The sequence below is a fragment of the Panulirus ornatus genome, chromosome 43, assembly GCF_036320965.1.
Source record: "Panulirus ornatus isolate Po-2019 chromosome 43, ASM3632096v1, whole genome shotgun sequence".
Taxonomy (NCBI): domain Eukaryota; kingdom Metazoa; phylum Arthropoda; class Malacostraca; order Decapoda; family Palinuridae; genus Panulirus; species Panulirus ornatus.
In genome coordinates, this window is record NC_092266.1 from 34975586 (window position 1) to 35001404 (window position 25819).

General features: G+C 41.1%; 1 protein-coding gene across 8 annotated transcripts in view; it reads right to left on the reverse strand.

Annotated features, from left to right (window-relative positions):
* Positions 1 to 25819, reverse strand: part of LOC139762555 (uncharacterized) — a 712972-nt gene that overhangs the window by 659435 nt on the left and 27718 nt on the right. The window lies entirely within an intron of this gene.

The following is a 25819-nucleotide window of genomic DNA, read 5'->3' on the forward strand; positions in this document are numbered from 1 at the left end:
GCGCACCTTCGTATAACATACAAACCTCCAACAGCCAGGATCTAACCCGGGACCTCTGTGCAACAGGCGGGAGTGCTATCGCTAGGCTATGATCGCCCCTAATAAGGAAAGACTATTCGAATACTGTCTCTCTCTCTCTCTCTCTCTCTCTCTCTCTCTCTCTCTCTCTCTCTCTCTCTCTCTCTCTCTCTATATATATATATATATATATATATATATATATATATATATATATATATATATATATATATATATATATAATCCCCTGGGGGTAGGGGAGAAAGAATACTTCCCACGTATTCCCTGCGTGTCGTAGAAGGCAACTAAAAGGGGAGGGAGCGGGGGGCTAGAAATCCTCCCCTCTCGCTTTTTTTTTTAGTTTTCCAAAAGAAGGAACAGAGAAGGGGGCCAGGTGAGGATATTCCCTCAGAGGCCCAGTCCTCTGTTCTTAACGCTACCTTGCTAACTCGGGAAGTGGCAAATAGTTTGAAAGAAAGAAATATATATATATATATATATATATATATATATATATATATATATATATATATATATATATATATATATATATATATATATATATATAAAATCCCCGGGAATATGGGAGAAAGAATACTTCCCACGTATTCCCTGCATGTCGTAGTAAGCGATTAAGAGGGGTGGGAGAGAGGGGCTGGAAATCCTCTCATCTTGTTTTGTGTTTCCAAAAGAAGGAACACAGACGCAGCCAAGTGAGATTTTTCCCTCTTGGGGTCGGTTATGTTGAATATATATGAAAGAAGTGAAATATATATAATTTGATTGAATATCATTACTATGATAAAGATTCATGGGAAGCAAAGATTTACCTTGATAGTGTTAAATGACGAAAGGCCAGAATCCAAGACATTGTTCTATAAGCGAATTTAGGTTTCTCGAGGGTGTAGTGAAGGTGATTTTGGTGGTGTCTTTGCACTGAGCTTAATGGAGCGTAATAGTTGGAAGGTGATTGTCGAATATTGGCGTCTTTGGCAATTATTCATATTTCTAGCTATTCATATTCATGCTGTTTTTCTTCCTATCTGTACTAATCCATTATAACATCAAATGATTGAATATAGTAAGGATGAATTTCAGTTACTTAACAAGTTACTTTAACGATTATCATATCCTTGTAACTATGTTTGGAGTCTATCAAGATTTGGCTTAAAGACCAAGCTGGAATCGCTGTAGACATGCAGACAGTCTGGACACCCAAGATAGTCAAACTCGACACTTCTGGAAGACACACACACAAAAGCACAAGTAAGCCTGGTTCTCTTTAGAGCACACAAACAAGTTACACACTTTTGCGAAACGCGAGCAAACTGAACAATATTCACGATAAAAGTAAGCAAGAACAACAACCTTGGGTTATATTAAAGCAAGCTGAAGATTCTTAGGAAACACACGAGTGATCTGGATACACGGGATACACCTAAACATGATGAAACTTTCTTGACGAAACTAGTTTGGCAATCTCGATTGATTTACACTTAAAGAAGCTTCCCCATACTCGAAACACAACGATTATTCGGGCGCAAACGTGTAACCTTACACATACAGATCACACATACAAGTACCTAAGACACAAACATTTCATACAGAACCAAAGTAAACAAATAATTCCAACAATATCGTGAAACCAGACATATAGGTACTGTAAAACCAGACATATAGGTACCGTAAAACCAGACATATAGGTACTGTAAAACCAGACATATAGGTACTGTAAAACCAGACATATAGGTACTGTAAAACCAGACATATAGGTACTGTAAAACTAGACATATAGGTACTGTAAAACCAGACATATAGGTAATGTAACTCAAACTTAGGCAATTTGGGTCGTACAAAGTCGGTAACTGTTTGCTTTTACAACAGATAAGATATACTGAAATAAAAAAGTGGTTATCAATTTAACCTCAAAGCGATCAGTCTAGTTGATGCAAGACGACATGTGGTCACTGGTGGTGCCTATCTGTGTGTGTGGAGCACCATGGGTATCTATTAATAAACTATTGCGATCTCACTAACTGCAAAGTACATGCTGCATCGATACTTCTGACTGATGTTAGACACTGTACGACCAACCATTTCCTTGTGAACGTAGTACTAATCAGTAAGGACAATGTGGTAGCTCTGTCCAGTACTTTAAGTTCATGATGATAACAACCAGAGCCCACGTGACATAGTGGCACTACCTCTCGCTTACAACCACTCGTTACTTCCTAGAGGAGACAGTGAAATCAACTGGCGCCTGGAGGATTGTGGTGTTATCTAGCGTCTAAGAGATGTATTGTCGCTGTAGTCTCTAGAAACTACAGAAGCACTAATGAATGCCTGAAAGATGAAAAAATAACTCCAAAGTCAGAGAAAAGCACTGAAACCAGAATACGAATGCAAAAATCAGCGAGAGCCTGTACAGCCTCCCCGTGCTAAGGTGCGCCTGGTTCCTAGCCGCCACTACAACAAGGAGTGCTATCACCCTTCCAGCGCTTCCCCAGGCCGCATTGCTCCGGCCGCTCTGAGATTGGTGGCCCACCTTCACTTGTAATCAGCGTCCTCATCCCCGTCGCTCTTGCTCGACGGAAAGTTTTTATCCTCAGATTAAAACTTTTTCGGGCGATTATCCCTCTGCCGCTCGCCCTAAGCTTGCTGCAGGAAATGAGATCCCTCCAACCGCCGCTCTCAGACCACCGGAGGGGGAAGAAAACTCTTGAAGGATATACATGTATGTTGTAACAATGCCACCAGAAAGAGGGTGGACAGCGAGTGTACGCGACGAAGAAATAATTCAGGTATGAGTAGGTGAAGGATGAAAAAGTAGACAAGTAGAAAGTATTCGTGATTCTATAACTGTCTTAGATGTCCCGTGGGAACATGATAAACTGGACTGTGCGGACGACAGATTTTAAGTCACTTATAACTACTCATTTTAGTTATCAGTGAAGGTAAATGGAACCTTCCATGCATGTTTTTCAAGACATTAACATCTAAAGACACGAAAATTATGAGAAGTAGCTTCTTAGCTTTGTCTCCTCAGCGATGAGCAAGCGTAAAGCGTGAGGCGAAAGCCCCCATCTAAAGTGTGAGACAAGATCTCCCATCTGCAGTGTGATCATACCGTGAGGGCTTCCATCTGCAGTGTGAGGCAAAAGCTCAGTTTGATACAAAAGCCCTCACCTACAGAGTGAGGCGAGAGCTCCCATCTACAGTGTGAGACAAGAGCTCCAATCTGCAGTGCGAGGCGAGGGCTCCCATCTCCAGTTTTAACAAAAATATGTACGGGGCACTGCAACTAAGGACCTCAAATAATTTATTTCCGGCTGCTAATGCTATACAGAGAGCAGCATAAGACAAGAGCAGTCGAAGCTTAAACAAGGAAAGCAGTAAGGCGTCCACCGTCTGGCTGGTCCTGAGTTATCTTAGGCACTAAGCTGGTTTCAGGAGGATACTGAGGTGAGAGATGAGGAGATACTTGGCAGTGGCTGGAGAGAGAGGCGTAGGACAGGGAGGAAGATGGCTTAGGGTGGTGGTTGGGAGAGGAGTAGAACAAGGAATTAAAGGGCTGAGAATGGGGTGGGGGGCACGATGACAGGGAGTAAGGAGGCTTAAGAATGGGAACTCGCGAAGCTTATTCCCGTCACAGGAGACTTGAAGCTCCAGCTTCGTCACAAGGGACTAGTAAGGCTTCAACTATATCACAAAAGCCTGTTAAGACTTCAGCCGTGTCACAAGTGAACAGTGAGGATTTGGCCTTGCCATAGGTGATATACATGAGGATCTAACTTTGTCACAGGAGTTTTGTAAAGCTTCAGTCCTGTTACAGATGACTAGTGGGACTCCAGCCCCGTCATAGGAGACTCGTAAAACTCCAGTCCTTTCACAGGAGACTAATGAGACTGCAACCTTGTCATCTAAGAATAATTATAACTATTTGTTGCTACAGGGAGGGACTTTTACTCTCGTGTTACCCTGTAAGGAGTATATATATACAAATGAAAATTTGCAAATATTTCTCTCCTTACTTAACAATTTAGTCCCTCCCATCAAATTTACTGTAGAAAATTAAAATAATAGTATTTTACCATTTTTGGATTACATGATCCATAGGCAAGGAAACAAGTTTAAGTTTAGCATATACAGAAAACCTGCCAATGTGTGCTCATATATCCATTATTACTCATCTCAAAATGACAGAGTTGAATTATCATCATTTCAATCTATGTTCCTTAGAGCATTACGTATTTGCAGTCCAGAGTATATTGATGATGAGTTTGAGAAGATATATTCTATTGGATCTAAGTTAAAGTACCCTAGATCTTTCATTGATAAATCCCCTAAGTTAGCAAAGAAATCAATCTGTAGAGGTGAGTCCAAACCTCCCATTGACACCAAAAAATTTTTAGTTCTTCCTTTTGATAATGATTTTACTTTACTTCCCATGTTGCTTAAATCCTTTAATGTAAATGTTGCACAATAATACTATAAAAAATATCTTAATCAAGAAATCACCAGAAAATTCTCCTGGGTGCATCTATAAAGTGCCATGTAGAAATTGTGATAAGTTTTATGTTGGGCAGACTGGTAAGGATCTTTCTGATAGACTTAAGCAATATAAGCATAGTAAAAGAACGGGACAAGAATCAAATTCCTTGTTTAATCACGTTAAAAACTATAGTCATTGTATTGACTGGAGTAATGCCATCTCAGTTATCAACTCTAACTCCAGTACCACGAGAAACATCATTGAATCTTCTATTACTGAATACACAAAGAATTATAATCTATATATTAGTGACGGTCTATACAAGTTGGATAACTTTATTGTTGATAAAATTTGTAAACAATTCACCTCTTGTCCACATAACAAGTTTATGATATGCTCGTTGTCTGTCTTGGACAATCGCATGTTTACCAAATGGCGTCCTAGCTACGTCTCTTCGTTGTATATCAACTGACTGTTATATTATGAATAGTGGTTCCAACAATGTTAAATGGATGCGAGGCGTGGGCTATAGGTAGGGCTGTTCGGAGGAGGGTGGATGTGTTAGAAATGAGATGTTTGAGGACAATATGTGGTGTGAGATGGTTTGATCGAGTAAATAATGAAAGGGTAAGAGAGATGTGTGGTAATAAAAAGAGTGTGGTTGAGAGAGCAGAAGAGGGTGTATGGAAATGGTTTGGTCATATGGAGAGAATGAGCGACGAAAGGTTGACAAAGAGGATATATGTGTCGGAGGTGAAGGGAACGAGGAGAAGTGGGAGACCAAATTGGAGGTGGAAGGCTAGAGTGAAAATGATATTGAGCGATCGGGGCCTGAACATGCAGGAGGGTGAAAGTCGCACAAGGAATAGAGTGAATTGGAACGATGTGGTATACCGGGGTCGACGTGCTGTCAATGGATTGAACCAGGGCATGTGAAGCGTCTGGGGTAAACCATGGAAAGTTTTGTGGGGCCTGGATGTGGAAAGGGAGCTGTGTTTTCGGTGCATTATACATGACAGCTAGAGACTGAGTGTGAACGAACGTGTCCTTTGTTATCTTTTCCTGGCGCTACCTCGCGTGCGTGCGGGGGTATGGGGGTGTCATTTCATGTGTGGCGGGGTGGCGACGGGAATGAATAAAGGCAGCAAGTATGAATTATGTACATGTGTATACATGTATATGTATGTGTTTGTATATATATGTATTCGTTGAAATGTATAGGTATGTATATGTGTGTGTGTGTGTGTGTGTGGACGTGTATGTATATACATGTGTATGTGGGTGGGTTGGGCCATTCTTTCGTCTGTTTCCTTGCACTGCCTCGCTAACGCGGGAGACAGCGACAAAGTATGATAGATAAGAGATGACCGGTGTAGACCCCATTGCTCACCAGCGTGAGACGAAGGGTATTCTTTTACATAGTATTCGAATAGTTATTTCCTATCACGGGCGATCATAGCCCAGCGGTAGCACTCCCGCCTTTTGAACAGAGGTCCAGGGTTCGATCCTGGCTGTTGGAGGTTTGTATGTTCTATGAAGGTGCGTGTTCCTATACACTTTGTTCGTATATATATATATATAGCATACGAACCACCAATAGCCAGGACCTAACCCGGGACCCCTGCATAGCAGGCGGGGACGCTATCGTCCTGACACAGGAGACTTATGAGGCTTAAGCCCTGTCACGTAAAACTAGAAAGGTTCCTATCTTGATACATTAGTAAAACTCCAGCCCTGTCTAACGAGGGCAACGGATATTGTGGTGAAATACGGCACACGTGACAGAGGAGATGACAGGAGACAGGGGTTAGATAAATGAGACATGGGTAGAGGATATGGGACAGGTGCAGTCATTTCGTGCATAAAAGAATATTGATGAATTAAGAGTCTTGAAAGCGGCAAAAGTAGAATAAATGTATGACGAGCATGATATTTCTGAGTCTTAGTAGCATTATAATTCTGAGGCTGATGAGAATTATCTTGTGAGGCTGATGAGCATCATACATCTCTGGCTGATGAGCATTATCCTTCTGAAGTCGCCCGATGAACGCGGTGAGAAGTAAGATTTTGATGAGCTTTATGCTTATAAGGCCATCTGATGAACGTGGCGCTATAATGAGCTTTACTGGCGCTCTTGCTGGAGATGCTGCTGTTGGTGAGGAAGGGGATGTTGGTGGAGATGATGCTGTTTGTCAGAATGTTGATGGTGAAGATGGTGGTGGGAGGTGATGATGATGAAGAAGCTGTTGCTGGTAAGGGTGATGGTGTTGCTTGTGAGAGTGGTGATGGTGGGGAAATTTGTATTGGTGAGGGTGATGATGCTGAGGGAGATACTGGTATTTGTGAGGTTGGTGATGTTCCTGGAGATTCTGCTATTGGTGGACATGCTGTTGTTGGTGAGAATGATGATGTTGGTAGAGATGCTGTTGATGAGGAGGATGATGTTGATAAAGATACCGTTGATGAGGGTGATGATGTTATTGGAGATGCTTGGGTGATGTTGTTGGTGAATGTAAGGGCATTGGCGGGGATGGTGGCGTTGGTTTGGGTAGTGATGATGGATATGTTTCTGTTGGTGAGAATGGAAATGTTAGTAATATTTATGGTTAGAGTGGTGACGGTGAGAGAAATGTTGATGTTGTAGGTCAAGATGTGATCATGGTGGAGATATCACTGTTGGCAGTGGGTGATTATGGTGGAGATATCACTGTTGGCAGTGGGTGATTATGGTGGAGATGTCACTGTTGGCAGTGGGTGATTATGGTGGAGATATCACTGTTGGCAGTGGGTGATTATGGTGGAGATGTCACTGTTGGCAGTGGGTGATTATGGTGGAGATATCGCTGTTGGCAGTGGTTGATTATGGTGGAGATATCACCGTTGGCAGTGATGAATCTGTTGGAGATGTTATGAGGATGGTGATGCTGGTACAGATGGTGCTGCTGGTGACAGAGTTCTTATGGAAGATGTTCTTGAAAATGGTGCTGGCGATAAGGTTAGTGATATTAATGTACGTAATGATGTTCACTGGTATAAATGGGGATATTAGTATATATCTCAGTTAAGACCTGGCCTTGATGTGGACTTTGTCCGTGACTGCAGCCTCCAACGTAAAGTAAAAACAAATATAAGGTGTTTGGGTTGGGGTGGTATGCGAAGTGAGAGATACAAAAGTGATCTGCTGAATAGAGAAGCGATGGTGAAAAACTTGCGAAAGATTAAGTGTAGTAAGGCGGCTGGATTGGTACTGTAGTTGAATTTTTAAGTTAGAGGGTGACTGTGTTGTTTATTGGTTGGTTAGAATATTGAAAATATGTATGTATGGATCATGGTGAGGTGCTTGAGGATCGGCTGGATGCATGCATAGTGCCACTGTATCACAGGAAAACGGACAAAGGTGAGTGTTCGAACTACAGAGATATAAGTTTGTCGAATGTACCTGGTGATTTGTATGTGAGAGTGGTGATTGAGAAGGTGAAGGCATGTACAGGGCATCAGACTGGGGAAGAACAATGTAATTTCACGATTGGTAGAGGATGTGTGGAGCAGGTGTTTGCTTTAGAGAATGTGTGCGAGAAATACTTAAAGAAACAAGGATTTGTATGTGGCATTTATGGATCTAGAGAAAGTATATGATAAGGTTGAAACAGTCTTGTGGAAGGTTTTACGAATATATGGTGCAGAAAGAGAGCTGTTAGTAGCAGCGAAAAGTTTCTATTAAGAGTGTAAGGCGTGTGCTAGAGAGGGTAGAGAGGAGAGTGATTGGTTTTAAGTGAAAGTTGGTCTGCGGCAAGGTTATTTGATGTCATTGTGGCTGTTTGATTTCCTTATGGATGGGGTGTTGAGGGTGGTAAATGCACGGATCCTGGAGAGAGGAGAGAGTATGCAAACTGTTGGAGATGAAGGAGCCTGGGATGTGAGTCAGTTGTGTTTTGGCTGCAGGAGGTGTCATTTGAGTTTGAAAGAGTGTGTACAAGGAGGAAGTTGAGAGTGGTTATAAATGGTTATAAATGGTTATATAATGGTTATAAAGTTTAGCAAGAGAGAGGAGTGAGCTTGAATGGGGAAGATTTACAGATGAAGTGTTTTTGTAGATACTTCGGAGTGGACATGGCAACTAATACAAAGGAATACAGAAGAATTGAAACAGCAACAGATCACAGAGTCTTGTTGCTGTTTGTGATAGTGGAAGACATCAGAAATAAGATTAGCGTCGTAAAGGTTAGAAGGTATACAGATAATTACCTCTACTTAAGGGAGGCGCGAATAACGCAAGTCGTGGACTTGAAGTGAAATATCCATCAAGTTTTTGATTAAACGTATCTATAGTTCTGCTTTCAAACAATCCAATAACAAATCGTCCCATATGTTAAAAATCCTTTCGAAGAAAAAGTAATTCACCTCATTTGTGGAAAAACGCTTGCTTACGAGTCTGTATCCATTACTGCGAGTGAAACTGATAGATCAAGATTATCAAAGCCTTTGGTAATTTTGAGTACTTGTATTAGATCATCTCTTAGCCTTCACTTTTCTGAGCTAAATAGATTCCAGTCGTTTAATCCGTTCACGTAAGACTTAGCTCGACGCTGCGCTCTCTATTTTGTCGAAGTCTTTTCTTAGGTTCGATGACCAAAATCGAACACAATATTCAAAATAGGGACGAACCAGTGGATCGTAAAGAGTAGGGATGATTTCCCTGGACTTAGAAGATCGTATCCATGATTCCAAGTATTTTGTACGTTCTTCTCACTGCTTCTCTGCACTGCTTACTTGGTTTTAGGTCATCAAGTCTTTTTTTCCAATTCACATTTTGCGGTTCAAAAGAATTTATACCGTAGCCTGCCTTTTCATTTTTGCTACCAATATGCAAAACTTTGCACTTATTGATACTGAAATTCGTTTGCCACTTATGAGTCCACTCCATCAGCTTGTGTCACTTTGATGATGCAGACGTACAAGTTCATTTGTTGTTGTTTTTTCCCCGCTTTGCATTAGTAGTGAATTTTGATATCCTGCAATACTGCTCGTTATCATTATCATATATATATATATAAGAAAGAGAACTGACTCCAAGACTGACCCTTGTGGCAATCCACTTGTTACATTTATGCATTCTGATGACTGACCATCATCTTCGACTTTTTATTTACAGCCTGTCAACCATTTCCCATCCACTTAAACATACTCTAATTAGTGCTATATAACTTGATCTTTGCCAGTAACCTTTGATGCGGAACATTATCTAATACATCATGAATATCTGGATGGATCAACTTATATTTTTTTTTCATACATGTTGATTATATCATAAAAGAAATCAAGCAGATTTGTAGTCATGATCGATTTTGTCGAAAACCATACTGAGAATTGCTTATTAAGTGCTTTACATTTCTATATTGAATCATGGTTTCCATACGTTTTCCAAATACGCACGTTAAGCTAACTGTACGATGATTCCCGGGCAATGACTTTTCACCTTTTTTTTAAATATCGGTGTTACAATGGCAAATTCCATCCATTCGTCTGAAACTTTTCCGCAGCAAGTGACACCGAGAAGGGCAATCATGGGCTTCACTATCTCTTTTTTTCGCCCCTTTCATTGTCCTCGAATAAAACTTATGAGAGCCTGCTATCTTATCTATTGTCATCCCGTTTATTGTTGATAGTATATCTTCAGCTTTTATGTTAATTGTTGAAGAACGTTCTCCTCTCTTACTAGGGAAATAGATTCGGTACATGGGTTGTGTCTTCGATCGTAAATATGGATACAAAAAAGTCATTGAAATTTTGCTATGGCTTCGTTGTCTTGAACCAAGTCATCGTTTTCCGTAATTAATGGACCATTTGACTAGGTAATGACTCTCTTGCCTTAACGTTATTAACGAGATCCTCATTTGTAGCTAAAACTAAGTGTAATGTATTCTCATCACGAATAAGAAAATGTGGATGTGGAAGTGAAGCATGGGGTGGGTGAAGGGGCGAAGGCTCTGGGAACATTGAAGAATGTGTGGAAAGAGGGGTCCTTATCTGATTATTTGAAGGTATGATAGTCCCAACGAGGCTGTGTGGATGCAAGGCATGAGCTATAGACGAGGACGTGAGGAGAGTAGATGTGTTGGAAATGAAATGTTTAAGGACATGTGGTGTGAGGTGCATTGATCGAGTAAGTAATAAAAGAGTAAAGGAGAGGTATGATAATGAGAAGAGCGTTGTTGTGAAAGCTGAAGAGGGTGTACTAAAAGGATTTGGACACATGAAGAGAATGAGTGAGGAAAGGTTGGCAAAGAGATACTATGCGTCAGAAGTTGAGGTGACAAGAAGGGGGAGAACAAATTGGAGATGGAAGAATGGAGTGAAAAAGATATTGAATGCTCGGGGTCTGAACATGCAGGGAAAGGGGGGAGGGTTAGGCCTGCATCGGATACAGTGAACTGAAGCGATATGGTATACAGGAGTCGACGTGCTGTCACTGGAATGAAACAGGGAATATGAAGCAATCGGGGGAAAACACGAAAAGATGTGGGTCTGTGGTTTCGGTGTATTACACATATCAGCCAAATAAATAAATATATATATATATATATATATATATATATATATATATATATATATATATATATATATATATATATATATATATATATATATATATATTTATATATAAATATGTATTGTTTGAAAGAATAGCGGTTCCAACAATGATATATGGTTGCGAGGCGTGGACTATAGATTAGAGTTGTGCGAAGGAGGGTGGATGTGCTGGAAATGAGATGTTTGAGGACAATATGTGGTGTGAGGTGGTTTGATCGAGTAAGTAATGAAAGGGTAAGAGAGATGTGTGGTAATAAAAAGAGTGTGGTTGAGAGAGCAGAAGAGGGTGTTTTGAAATGGTTTGGTCACATGGAGAGAATGAGTGAGGAAAGATTGACAAAGAGGATATATGTGTCAGAGGTGGAGGGAACGAGATGTGGGAGACCAAATTGGAGGTGGAAAGGTGGAGTGAAGAAGCTTTTGAGGGATCGGGGCCTGAGCATGCAGGAGGGTGAAAGGCGTGCAAGGAATGGAGTGAATTGGAACAATGTGGTATACCGGGGTCGACGTGCTGTCAATGGATTGAACCAGGGCATGTGAAGCGTCTAGGGAATACCATGGAAAGTTCTGTGGGGCCTGGATGTGGAAAGGGAGCTGTGGTTTCAGTGCATTATACATGACAGCTAGAGACCGAGTGTGAACGAATGTGGCCTTTGTTGTCTTTTCCTAGCGCTACCTCGCGCACATGCGGGGGAGGGGGTAGTTATTTCATGTGTGGTGGGATGGCGACGGGAGTGAATAAGGGCAGACAGTATGAATTATGTACATGTGTATATATGTATATGCCTGTTTATGTATATATATGTATACGTTGAGATGTATAGGTATGTATATGTGCGTGTGTGGACGTGTATGTATATACATGTGTATGTGGGCGGGTTGGGCCATTCTTTTGTCTGCTTCCTTGCGCTACCTCGCTAACGCGGGAGACAGCAACGTAGCAAAATAAATATAAATAAAATAAATAAATGAATATATATATATATATATATATATATATATATATATATATATATATATATATATATATATATATATATATATATATGATTTTTTTCTCGCTATGCTATATCATGCTTCTTCATATATATTTTCTGGAAAATGGGGAGGAGCCTTCTGCTTTTCTGGCCCACCCCCTTCTAGATAGATCAAAGTATCTGGCCCACTATTACTGTTATCCAGCAGAAGACTTCGTGACAGACCATCAAGTCTTCTGCTTATCCATGCACTGATGTCGGCTTGTCTCTCCCCAGTCTCTGCACCCAATTTTTCTTCTCCCCATGCTCTCCATCTTCCCTAGCGTCTCCTTCAATATCACCCTTTCCTCCCTTCTCAGGCATTCCTCTCCCCTCACTCCTTCCCTGTCCTGTCTTTCTTCCTTTTCCCTCTTCCCTCCGCTTCCACATCCTCTTCACCTGCCCAGCGATCTGTGAAATAGGCTTCACCAGCCCACACCGCCTCGCAAGTTTTAAAGTTCTCTCCTTATGTAGCCTCGTAGTGATGGTGAGGTAACGGTGATGTTGGTGCTGGTGATGTTGCAACTGATGTTGGTAGTGGTGGTGTTACGGATGATGTTGGCAGTGGTATGGCCGTGTGGTAATGGTGGTTACGGTTGATGTTGGTAGTAGCGTGGCGCCGTAGTGACTGTAGTATTATGTGGTTTAGGTGTTATGGTTGATGTTTCGTGTAACTTTCTTGTAGTGGTGGTGTTTTGTTTTCGGTAGTATGGCTCTGCAGGGGTTGTGATAAAATGGTTACTATGGTTGTTAGCATGACCCCATAGTGATGTTAGTGTAATGGTTCCTTTGTGATGGTTGTGTGATGGTGGATATGGTTGGTGATGTGGCCCACCAGGAGTCTATGTTGGAGTGGTTGACGTGGTTGGTGGTGTGGGTTATTCATGGTTGTTGTGTCATAATTCTTGCGCCATTCATTTTCGGCCACTTCCCTTTTGTTGATAGCCAGCTAACTTTTGATGTAATCCAAAAATCATTTGATGTTTGCTATCCACAGCTCATCGTTAGCCATATCCCGTTTGTTATCAGGCAGCCAACTTTAGTCATTGTCAGCTTCCTGTTGTTCGTTGTTTCCCACCCAATGTTTGTCATCATCTCAACACCGCTTTTCGTCAGCCAACCATTGCTTGTCGTTATCCAAAAATCTCGGGTGTCAAAGCATTTCTGATCCTCGTTCAAGCTCAGACTTTGTGAAATGGTAGGACTATCTGGGGTGAAGAAATTTTTTCTGGATAAGTCTGTAAGGCCCAGGAAATGATTTCTTAAATGTAATTGTATTCAGCACTCATCAACACTTTCCCAATGGAACCTTCCCATCACGTCTCTCTAACCCTCACCTTCTAGTAGGAAGTTTCCGTCAGTTATCTACAAATATCATCACTAAGATTCTTAAGATACTCTCTGCCATCCAAGTGGCATTACAGGGTCCCATAAAATTAAATTCAAAGGTCTCTCCAGGGACCACATCTTACCGTGGTCCTTATCGGAAGTCTGTCCTGCCACATTATCCTAATAGTTCAATCACAACTTTCTACATCCACACCTACATACAGTATCGTCCAAGACATCTCTTTTTATTTCCGAGGTTTTCCTACAAGAGCCTGCCAAGATTTCTCGCGTGCACATCTCATTACTAGTCGCGTCCCACAGGTCCCATTGGGTTCCCATCACATTATGAGTCCCTTCAGAACCACACCTCATTATAACTTGCCTCAGCTCGTACCTCATTATGCTCCTGGTATCCTGCCGGAAAAGTTGGTCATAAAAATACCAACAAAGAAGAGATTGTTACACACACATTTTAATTTCATTTTTTGAATCAGAACTAACTTACTTCTCGATGACCAGCTTTTGAAAATATCAACACCTCTCAGTGTCGTAATTAGTTGATTTATTAAGTAACTGAATTAATCGATTAGATAATCAAGGAAAATGCGGTTGCTTATTGTACTTTTATCAAAAGTTTTGCTTTTGCTGGAATATTGTTTTGCATTTTTGCAATTATAGCTTTCAGGTTACAAGAACTTTAACCTGTCCCGGCAGCCATAGAGAAAATATTTGTAATATCAATAAAAGAAAAAGTTGAATTAAACAAATGATTGTTAGAAATATTGGGATAAAACAAACACTAGCTAGGCATACCACTTTACCAATCAAGATCATATAAACCCAAACTGAAGCATATACATTTATGTCCTGACTTGAGTGCTTGAGGTAGGTGGCTCACAGTTTGTATGATGCCCAATATCTGCAGCTGTAAATACTTTTACCAGAAGTGACACAATCTATGTAAACTTCAACCCGTCATTATCCAGAGGCCAGATATCCAGCAGAGAGGCCCGCCTGTCTTTCTTTCCTCAGTTTCAACGGGAGGAGGAGACATGGACCAGCTTGACCTTTAAGCATCTCAGTACCAACAGCGAGAGGATGGGTGTTCGAAACATAAACATTCGTCTTCACTCGCTTTTCCAGCGTATCCGCAACAGGAAGGCATGAAAAATATTGAAAATCATATCACAAGCTACCTCAAACGAACAAAAAAATCAAAGAAAAAAGAGCACTGACAGAAAATTCAAAACTTATGAATACATTCACTATTTTTAAGTACACAACAATATATTCAGATGCGCCCATGGTTGTTTGTATATGCATGTGCGTCCATGTCCATTAACGGACGGGCATACAACCTTATACAGAAGAAACATCCGATCATATCTGGCAGAATGACAACTGAAAGATATTCAACTATTTTTCCCCTTGTTTTGGGTGTGTTGAAAAATAATGATATACCAAGCTACAAGTAACACCTACTACACTCCTTTCGTAAATATGGATCTGTTGTATCATACCATAGGAAAAGAAAATATATGATAGTCATTTTGGAAACGTATATATGTAAACCTAATGAGATAGATGTATAATGAATAGAATATTAGAAATCATACCTGAATTCCAATCTTATGGTATACAGGCATGCGAATACTACATCAGCAAGTGTTGTGGGTGAGGGGGCATTAGTACTCCAGGGAGGTATTACCCGAAAATAATCATCATGTAGCACATAAGAAAACCGTTTACTTTGCCATTGCCTGCCCAAATTTCATGAAAATGTATCCGAACGAAAAGCACACACACACACACACACACACACACACACACACACACACACACACACACACACACACACACACACACACACATACACACACACATACACACACACACACACACACACACACACACACACACACACACACACACACACACACACACACACACACACACACACATACACACACACACACACACACACACACAGGAACAGAGACAGGGAAGACCTGTTAACAGTGAAACAGGACAGCAAATTGTAAAGTGAAGCTATACGGAGGGTTAGTTTTTTCTTTCCATGTTGAGGCTCCAATCACGGACAAAAGTCCATATCAAAAGCAGGCCTTAATTAAGATATAAAGAAATCAATAAAAGAAAATAAGGAAAGAAGAAATGAAGAAAATTATTTACGAATTTTGGAAGAAGTGAAAAACCTGTCTTTTTAGATGCGTCAGGTCATAGTTACTGGGTAAGACAGTAGTGGGTAAGGAGTTCCCAAGCTACGAGGCGTAAGGAGAGCAAGAGTTATCAAAACGACCCACCCCTGAGTTACTAGCGGCCACACAGCATTCCTGTGACGAAGTAGCTTGCCGATCCAGATAATAATGCGAGCACACAAGCAGCCAGAATGCTAGAATAAAAATCATAGTAATACCTATGGAATAGAGGCAAGTGGGCCAAGTTATAAGGCTAGCCTAGGAGAGTTGATGAACTGGACCACTTTCGACTCAACTCTGTAAAGTAAGAATGCAAAGCTAGAGCCAGCCTAGATGTAGGAGCAGTACTCCATACAAGGACGGATCAATCATTTGTATAAACGGCGCAACTTTTCATAAGAAAAGAAATTTTGACAGGACTCCCAGTTTCCTAGGGGCTGATTTAGCTGCTTCCGTGATGTAAGGTTTCTAAGACAGGTTAGATGTTACTGTAATATTGAGTATGTTCATTGTGTTAAGAGATGGATGTATCAAAAGAGAGAGAAACGTTGTGAGGAATTTTTGTTAGAAATACATTATATTTAACCAGATTTCGTCAGACCCGTTCAGATATCCTGTCAAAATATGAGTGCATTTGGTTATTTGTAGAGGAAAGCAAATCGTTGATGAAAAGACGCAAAAGGGCAGGAGACAGAACACAACCTTGAGGGATACTGCTGTTAATGGATCAAGTGGGAAAGGCTAATCCATAAACAACCACGGAGATACATCGGCTGGAGAGGAAATTAAATATGGGGGAGCAATGTGGGGGGGTGTGAAGCCAAAAGATGGGAGCTTGGACATGAGACTCGGATGCCACACCCTGTCAAAAGCTTTGGATATATCAAAGGCAACTACATAGGATTGCGTAGAGTCTTTCGGAGATGATGATTAAACATTAGTTAGATATAAAAGGATATTACCACTGGATCTCGTCTTACGAAAGCCTTACTGGTGATTAGGGATAAGACTGTGAATTCAATGTCTAAAAATAAGAGAGTTAAAGAGGGATTCAAAGATTTTGGAAACAGTGGAAGTCAAAGCAACAGGGCGATAGTTAGAGGGGTTAGAACAGTCTCCCTTCCTTGGGATTGGATGTAACAATACATGCTTCCATGAAGAGAGAAGAATTGTGGGTTTTGGACAGAAATGGAGCAGCCGAGCAACACAAATGCAAGTAAACGAGGATGGATGCCTCAGGCCTTTAAGCTTCGTTTGTATCCAGAGAAAGAAGCTCGTTTCGAGCATTTCGAAAAGAGATTATAGGGAGGGGCATAAGACTAGTAAGAGAAGTATTAAGAGGTGAAGGAATGTTAGAGGCATCCAAGATGGAGTTAGCGCAGAAACACGAACCAGAGAGCATTGCTTTGTCAACGGGTGAGACAGTTATAGTACTGTTAGAACGGAAAAGTGACGGAAAGGAAAAGCGTAGTACATTGTTAGCAATGCCTTTAGGTAAACACCAGAAAGACCCATCAGTGGATGAAGAGACAAGGTTACCGCACTTCCTTTGGATATAGGGACGTTTTGCCTCACGGATAACGTACTTCCCTATGGCCAACGTTGAAATACCCAAGCTAGATGATCTTGTCTTGCAGATGAGAGGATATCACGACCTCATTGCAGGAGTCTAGATATTCGGAAAAGTTATGAAATTTGTAGATTTAGGCGAACAATCAGTGAAAAAAAGGGAAAGTGGCATTTGAGAGACATATCTTGAGCCAGATAACATCAGAGTGTGGGGACTCAGTCCTCAAGGCTTGCCACAGGTGTGTTGATGTTGGAATAAACACATACACCACCCTTGAACCGGAATCGTGGGTGGAGATTAATCTGAACATGAGAAAGGGGCTAGTAAGAGCGTTTTCGGAAAATTGGATCTCAGAGAGAAATAAGATATTAGGAGAAGAACTAGGAAAGTAGTATCAACAGAATGTTCTTATAGTGAATTCAAAAAGTGTCATGTCTATTAAAAAGATAAAGGTCGTGGAAGGGGCCAGTACTACTATTGTTTCATCCCACCCACACCCCACCAACACCCCACCACCACTACCACCACCACCAACACCATTAACAGTAAAGCCACACGTGACCCTGAGATTCTTAGCATCGTCCCATGATGCCGGGGGCTAATGGCCAAAAGTTTGTTAAATTCTACCATGATTACATCTAAAAAGATTTCGCAGGAAAACTTATGTTAAGAAAATAAGTGATCTTTGAGTAGGTGTGTGGTGCTTGTAGGAAAAAAGTGGCATGACTAGCCCGGAAATCCAGTTGTAATGAAAAGAGAAAGTAAGACCAGCAGTCCTAACATGAAGGGTTTAAGATAGTTCTAAGAAGCACTTTATCCCTCCTGGGTCACGACTCCAGTACCACCCTGAGCGGCTGCTGTCAACAGCCTACAACCTAAGCACTTCATTAGATACAAAACATTAAACGAATTGTATCGTTCACTGGAAGGTTGAGAAATGTGCAGAGAATTCAGAATCAGTACCTGCTGGTGAAAATTGAGAATTTAAGGAAAAAAAGAAGAGGTTAATGAAGCAAAGGTTGCAGGACTCAGGCGACACTTGAATAAGCATCAAAACTAAGAACGTTGGTGAATCGAGAGAGAGAAGTAGGGGTAGAGAAAAACACCAACGCATACTTTATTTCCCTTATCACTCATAAACAAAACGTACCCTGGAAGTGAGGATTCGACATCGAAATCTTGTTTTCGTATCCAACCATGATTCAGAAATACCAATCCTGTCGTATTCTTTTTCCAACACAGTTATTTCTACCTCTCAAATTTTGTTACGTATACTCCGTGCATTAAGATAAAGTATTTTGATATGTCAATGACACGTTACGAAAAGTGCTGACGGAGGGGGATGGGTCTTCTCCAGACGGGGTGCGTTTTTTGATCAAATGTAAGTAGGGACTTACTAGAGAACTTGCCAAAACGTGTAGCTCTCAGTTCGCTCAGTTGTGGTCCGTTTTCCACAAACATATCAAGATGCACTTTAAATACTACCACAAGTTCACGAATTAGACATCCTCCTAGAAACAAAGGTACACCATCTGTTAGGGAGACTAAACGCCTTACTAAAGGTGTTCTCGGTGCCGTTCCTGGGTAGTTCTGAAATCCTGATGTTGCTAGTTTTGTATCGGAAACGGATAAGTTGGCGAAAAATCTACAGCTCCTCCAGTCTTTCCTTCAGTACGTCGTTGATAGCTACAAGACATCAAAAGAGTGCCATCGTTAACAGTACAACAGTGTCAGCAACAGCATCTACCCTGCCACCAAAAAAGGAAAAACGTTTACAACGTGAAGGGTTCATCCTGCAAAACTACACTTAGTGTTATCTGATGAAAGAATCTCCGAGTAGCCTTACCTCGTGTTCGTTGTCTTCAACATCATCCAAAGCCTGGTATCAACTTTATGTTATTGTTGACTATAAAGGCATACGTTAAGGGGATTAACACTACGTCGCACTACGTGGAAGAGTTGGTTTTCCTGATAAAGAGGAGAAGGATCACTCTTGTGTCTCTAGCCACCCACAGCCCTGCTTCCCAGTTTCATCGGGTCACTCTCTAATGCACTCAGTAAGCTAGCTTCGACAACCTCCTGAAGGATATCTATTCTCTTGGTTGAACATTTACGTTATCAGTAGCTGCAGTCAGATTTTTTTCCTGGATCCAACTCTACACAAAATCCTTCAAATTATAGGCATCACAAGATTATTGTAAAACTGGAGGCTAAATTTTCCATTGCACACAGAACGCTGCTAATCTACCGGCGTGTTGAAATGCTAAGGAAAAAATCCTATATTAAAGTAGGTAAGGTTTTGTAAACGACCTGAACTGTATAGGTCACTAGAATTAAGAGGGCTGAGTTACTGTGACAGGTTAAAGGCCATGATTTTTGTTTCATGGAAGAGAGGAGTGAAGCATGACGTGATCATAACCTTCAAACTATTTCAGTGATGTAAACAATGTATACTTTTACAAAAGATGTAATGGTAGAACAACAACAGCAGGTCATGAAAAGAAACTAGGCAAGAAAGTTGTCAAGAAAGATGTATAGAAGTATTTTTATAGAATAAGAGCATTGCACCTGGTAAAAGGGTAAAGGGGAAGAGTGGTTTGGAAATGTCTGGGGAGTGAAGTCAGGGGTTAGTGAGAGGACAAGAGCAAGGGAAGGAGTAGCAATACTCCTGAAACAGGAGTTGTGGGAGTATGTGATAGAATGTAAGAAAGTAAATTCTCGATTAATATGGGTAAAATTGAAAGTTGATGGAGAGAGGTGGGTGATTATTGGTGCATATGCACCTGGGCATGAGAAGAAAGATCATGAGAGGCAAGTGTTTTGGGAGCAGCTGAATGAGTGTGTTAGCGGTTTTGATGCACGAGACCGGGTTATAGTGATGGGTGATTTGAATGCAAAGGTGAGTAATGTGGCAGTTGAGGGAATAATTGGTATGCATGGGGTGTTCAGTGTTGTAAATGGAAATGGTGAAGAGCTTGTAGATTTATGTGCTGAAAAAGGACTGTTGATTGGGAATACCTTTTAAAAAGCGAGATATACATAAGTATACTTATGTAAGTAGGAGAGATGGCCAGAGAGCGTTATTGGATTACGTGTTAATTGACAGGAGTGCGAAAGAGAGACTTTTGGATGTTAATGTGCTGAGAGGTGCAACTGGAGGGATGTCTGATCATTATCTTGTGGAGGCTAAGGTGAAGATTAGTATGGGTTTTCAGAAAAGAGGAGTGAATGTTGGGGTGAAGAAGGTGGTGAGAGTAAGTGAGCTTGGGAAGGAGACCTGTGTGGGGAAGTACCAGGAGAGACTGTGTACAGAATGGAAAAAGGTGAGAACAATGGAAGTAAGGGGAGTGGGGGAGGAATGGGATGTATTTAGGGAATCAGTGATGGATTGCGCAAAAGATGCTTGTGGCATGAGAAGAGTGGGAGGTGGGCTGTTTAGAAAGGGTAGTGAGTGGTGGGATGAAGGAGTAAGAGTATTAGTGAAAGAGAAGAGAGAGGCATTTGGACGATTTTTGCAGGGAAAAAATGCAATTGAGTGGGAGAAGTATAAAAGAAAGAGACAGGAGGTCAAGAGAAAGGTGCAAGAGGTGAAAAAAAGGGCAAATGAGAGTTGGGGTGAGAGACTATCAGTAAATTTTAGGGAGAATAAAAAGATGTTCTGGAAGGAGGTAAATAGGGTGCGTAAGACAAGGGAGCAAATGGGAACTTCAGTGAAGGGCGTAAATGGGGAGGTGATAACAAGTAGCGGTGATGTGAGAAGGAGATGGAATGAGTATTTTGAAGGTTTGTTGAATGTGTCTGATGACAGAGTGGCAGATATAGGGTGTTTTGGTCGAGGTGGTGTGCAAAGTGAGAGGGTTAGGGAAAATGATTTGGTAAACAGAGAAGAGGTAGTAAAAGCTTTGCGGAAGATGAAAGCCGGCAAGGCAGCAGGTTTGGATGGTATTGCAGTGGAATTTATTAAAAAAGGGGGTGACTGTATTGTTGACTGGTTGGTAAGGTTATTTAATGTATGTATGACTCATGGTGAGGTGCCTGAGGATTGGCGGAATGCGTGCATAGTGACATTGTACAAAGGCAAAGGGGATAAGAGTGAGTGCTCAAATTACAGAGGTATAAGTTTGTTGAGTATTCCTGGTAAATTATATGGGAGGGTATTGATTGAGAGGGTGAAGGCATGTACAGAGCATCAGATTGGGGAAGAGCAGTGCGGTTTCAGAAGTGGTAGAGGATGTGTGGATCAGGTGTTTGCTTTGAAGAATGTATGTGAGAAATACTTAGAAAAGCAAATGGATTTGTATGTAGCATTTATGGATCTGGAGAAGGCATATGATAGAGTTGATAGAGATGCTCTGTGGAAGGTATTAAGAATATATGGTGTGGGAGGCAAGTTGTTAGAAGCAGTGAAAAGTTTTTATCGAGGATGTAAGGCATGTGTACGTGTAGGAAGAGAGGAAAGTGATTGGCTCTCAGTGAATGTAGGTTTGCGGCAGGGGTGTGTGATGTCTCCATGGTTGTTTAATTTGTTTATGGATGGGGTTGTTAGGGAGGTAAATGCAAGAGTCCTGGAAAGAGGGGCAAGTATGAAGTCTGTTGGGGATGAGAGAGCTTGGGAAGTGAGTCAGTTGTTGTTCGCTGATGATACAGCGCTGGTGGCTGATTCATGTGAGAAACTGCAGAAGCTGGTGACTGAGTTTGGTAAAGTGTGTGGAAGAAGAAAGTTAAGAGTAAATGCGAATAAGAGCAAGGTTATTAGGTACAGTAGGGGTGAGGGTCAAGTCAATTGGGAGGTGAGTTTGAATGGAGAAAAACTGGAGGAAGTGAAGTGTTTTAGATATCTGGGAGTGGATCTGTCAGCGGATGGAACCATGGAAGCGGAAGTGGATCATAGGGTGGGGGAGGGGGCGAGAATTTTGGGAGCCTTGAAAAATGTGTGGAAGTCGAGAACATTATCTCGGAAAGCAAAAATGGGTATGTTTGAAGGAATAGTGGTTCCAACAATGTTGTATGGTTGCGAGGCGTGGGCTATGGATAGAGATGTGCGCAGGAGGATGGATGTGCTGGAAATGAGATGTTTGAGGAAAATGTGTGGTGTGAGGTGGTTTGATCGAGTAAGTAACGTAAGGGTAAGAGAGATGTGTGGAAATAAAAAGAGCGTGGTTGAGAGAGCAGAAGAGGGTGTTTTGAAATGGTTTGGGCACATGGAGAGAATGAGTGAGGAAAGATTGACCAAGAGGATATATGTGTCGGAGGTGGAGGGAACGAGGAGAAGAGGGAGACCAAATTGGAGGTGGAAAGATGGAGTGAAAAAGATTTTGTGTGATCGGGGCCTGAACATGCAGGAGGGTGAAAGGAGGGCAAGGAATAGAGTGAATTGGAGCGATGTGGTATACCGGGGTTGACGTGCTGTCAGTGGATTGAATCAAGGCATGTGAAGCGTCTGGGGTAAACCATGGAAAGCTGTGTAGGTATGTATATTTGCGTGTGTGGACGTGTGTATGTACATGTGTATGGGGGGGGGGGGGGTTGGGCCATTTCTTTCGTCTGTTTCCTTGCGCTACCTCGCAAACGCGGGAGACAGCGACAAAGTATAAAAAAAAAAAAAAAAAAAAAAAGAGCATTGCATGAATGGAGTGAGTGATGAATTTGTGAATTATGAAAACATACATGAGTTTAGAAACTTTGTATGACGGTATAGGATTCAAAAGAAGGGGCCCCACTAGCTTAGAACCCCTTTCCCGTACTATATAGATATGTGATTAAACGCTCACTCACACACAAACACGCATACACAGAACAGATAGTATGGTTTATATTACTCAAAACAAAGTTAAAAAGTGTAAGTGATAGAATAGCATTGTAAGTGTAGAATACACACCGTAATGAGCAATTAGCGGCAGGATAATGAACACGATCGCAACCCAATTATAGTCTGAACACGTAACAAAAACTGTTGAGTTTATGCTCTTTATATTCTAATTGCTGGAGTCACATCTGCTGGAGCAAATGCTGCTGCAGCCCCAGCTGTTAAAGGAACAGCTACTGAGCCACAGTTACTGCAGCCACAGCTGCTACAGCTATAGTTGATTGAGCCCCTTGTTTGGGTCCCTTTTATGTGTTTCCCGTGTTCCTGAGTAACGCCTACACGAGTTCCGTCTACTTGAGATGACTTCCTGAGTTCTGTTTACCTGAGTTCTGGTTAACTAGACCCGCCCACCTGAACACCGCCTGTATGAATCCCGTCTGCCTGGACCCATATGCCAAGGCTTTCCTGCCTAAACTGAATTTGTTTGTTACATCTATAAGAGTCCCATCTGCCTTGGGAACATCTACATGAATCTAGCCTGTCTAGTTCCGCCGAACTGCGTCACGTCTTATAGTCATATCTCTGAGAAACCTGCTTACATGAGTTAAATCAATCTGTGTCATGGAAAGTGAGTGACACACATACTGTCCCGCCACCTCAAGCACCTACACTGGTCCAATCATGTTACGAAAATACTCAGCCTTGCACACATTATCGGTGCAATTCAACTTTCATAGTGCCATCGTACAAAGGCAGAAGGGAGAGTATTGATTGAGAAGGTGAAGGTATGTTTAGGGCATCAAACTGGAGGAGCATTGTGGTTTTAGAAATGGTAGAGTATGTGTGGATCAGGTGTTTACTTTGTAGAATGTACGTGATAAATACTTAGAAAAACAGATGGATTTGTATGCGCCATTTATGGATCTAGAGAAGGCATGTTTTAGAATATGTAGAATGTGTTTGATGATAGGATGGAAGATGTTTAGTATTTGGATAAGGGAGGTATGCGAAGTGAGACAACTATGAAAAGTAGTTTGGTGAAGAAAGAAGAGGTGGCGTGCATTGCGTAAAATGACGTGGCAAGGAGACTGGAGCGGATTGTGCTGCAATTGAATTTCTTAAGGAATAGGGCAACTGTGTTGTTGATTAGTTAGTTAGATTTTTTGATATATGTATGAATCAAATGTCCAACCACTGCTGCATATTTTCTATGTATTATGACAAAATTTCGCCCTACTTATTACTTCACACCTCTTTCATAAATCTGGCATCATCCGCAAACATATTCATTTGTGACTCCTCCACATTTGACAAATCATCTATATAGATCAGAATTAGTAGCGGTTCCGGCACTGGCCTCGAGGAACCTTATTTGCTATTCTCGCTCACTTGAGAAGTCTTTCATCATTCACGTGTGCTTTATCTTCCCTCCCACTTAGGTAGATGTCAATGTATTTCCATTGTCTTTTCTCTGACAACAGCTTGATCGTTACTTTGCGCGTGCACGTCTGAGGATATATATATGTAAGCATATACGTATACATGTATGGATGCATGTATGCTTGCGTCTTCGTGTGTGTGTGTGTGTGTGTGTGCGTGTGTGTGTGTGTGTGTGTGTGTGTGTGTGTACGAGTACATGTATGACACTATATGCTTAAAAGTTTAAAGATGCAAGATGTAATAGTGCGACAAAAATTAGTCAACAGTGGAGGTGCGTAAGAGGACACCATCATTGTCTCCTACCAAGTTAAGCAATGGTTAAAGAGGCCGAGTCTCCAATAGCAGAGCAGCACAGATAGGAGAAAATGTGGAGAGAAAAAGCTGAATGAGGAGTTCCACTGATGAGAAGTTAATGTGATGAGCATTTAATGTGGCAGTGATATATTACCTGCCACAGAAAAATAGGATAAGGAAAACTAGTTATTTGGCAAGGAGTCTGGCTAAGTTTTTATGTGATTAGAGCTGGATTATCATTTAAATTATTACTCTGAGTCAGTGGGTTATATACTGATATAACGCAAGCTATGATGCGGGAAGCTATTGCACTTTTACAATGAAAAGTAGTAAAGAAGCTCTAAAGATTTGTTACGTTTATACAAAAAAGGTATGAGGTAAGGTCAAAAACTCATTATATCTCTACAATGAAGGGTATGAGGTACGTTCTCATGATTCATTACGTTTATACCTCTCGATTATACATTGAGAGGTAAGAGGGAGCTCTCATGGTTCATTGCATACAATGAAAAGTATGAGGGAAAATTCATGATTCATTATGTTTATACAATGAAAGGAATGAGGGAAGCCTTCAAAATTCATTACGTTCCTATATTGAAAGTTTTGAGAGAAGCTCTCAAGATTCATCACGATTATACGACGACACTTATTAGGAAAGCTTTCAAGATTCATTACGTTTGTGAAGCAAAAAGTATGAGGAAAGCTCTCAAGATTCATTTCGTTTGTAAAGCAACAAGTATGAGGGAAGCTCTCAAGATTCATTACGATTATACGACGACACTTATGAGGAAAGCTCTCAAGATTCATTACGTTTGTGAAGCAAAAAGTATGAGGGAAGTTCTCAAGATTCATTACGTTTGTGAAGCAAAAAGTATGAGGAAAGCTCTCAAGATTCATCACGTTTGTGAAGCAAAAAGTATGAGGGAAGTTCTCAAGATTCATTACATTCATACAATGAAATGTATGAGAGAAGCTCATATATAAATATATATATATATTTATAGGGAGATGAATGCAAGAGTTTTGGAAAGAGGGGCAAGTATGAAG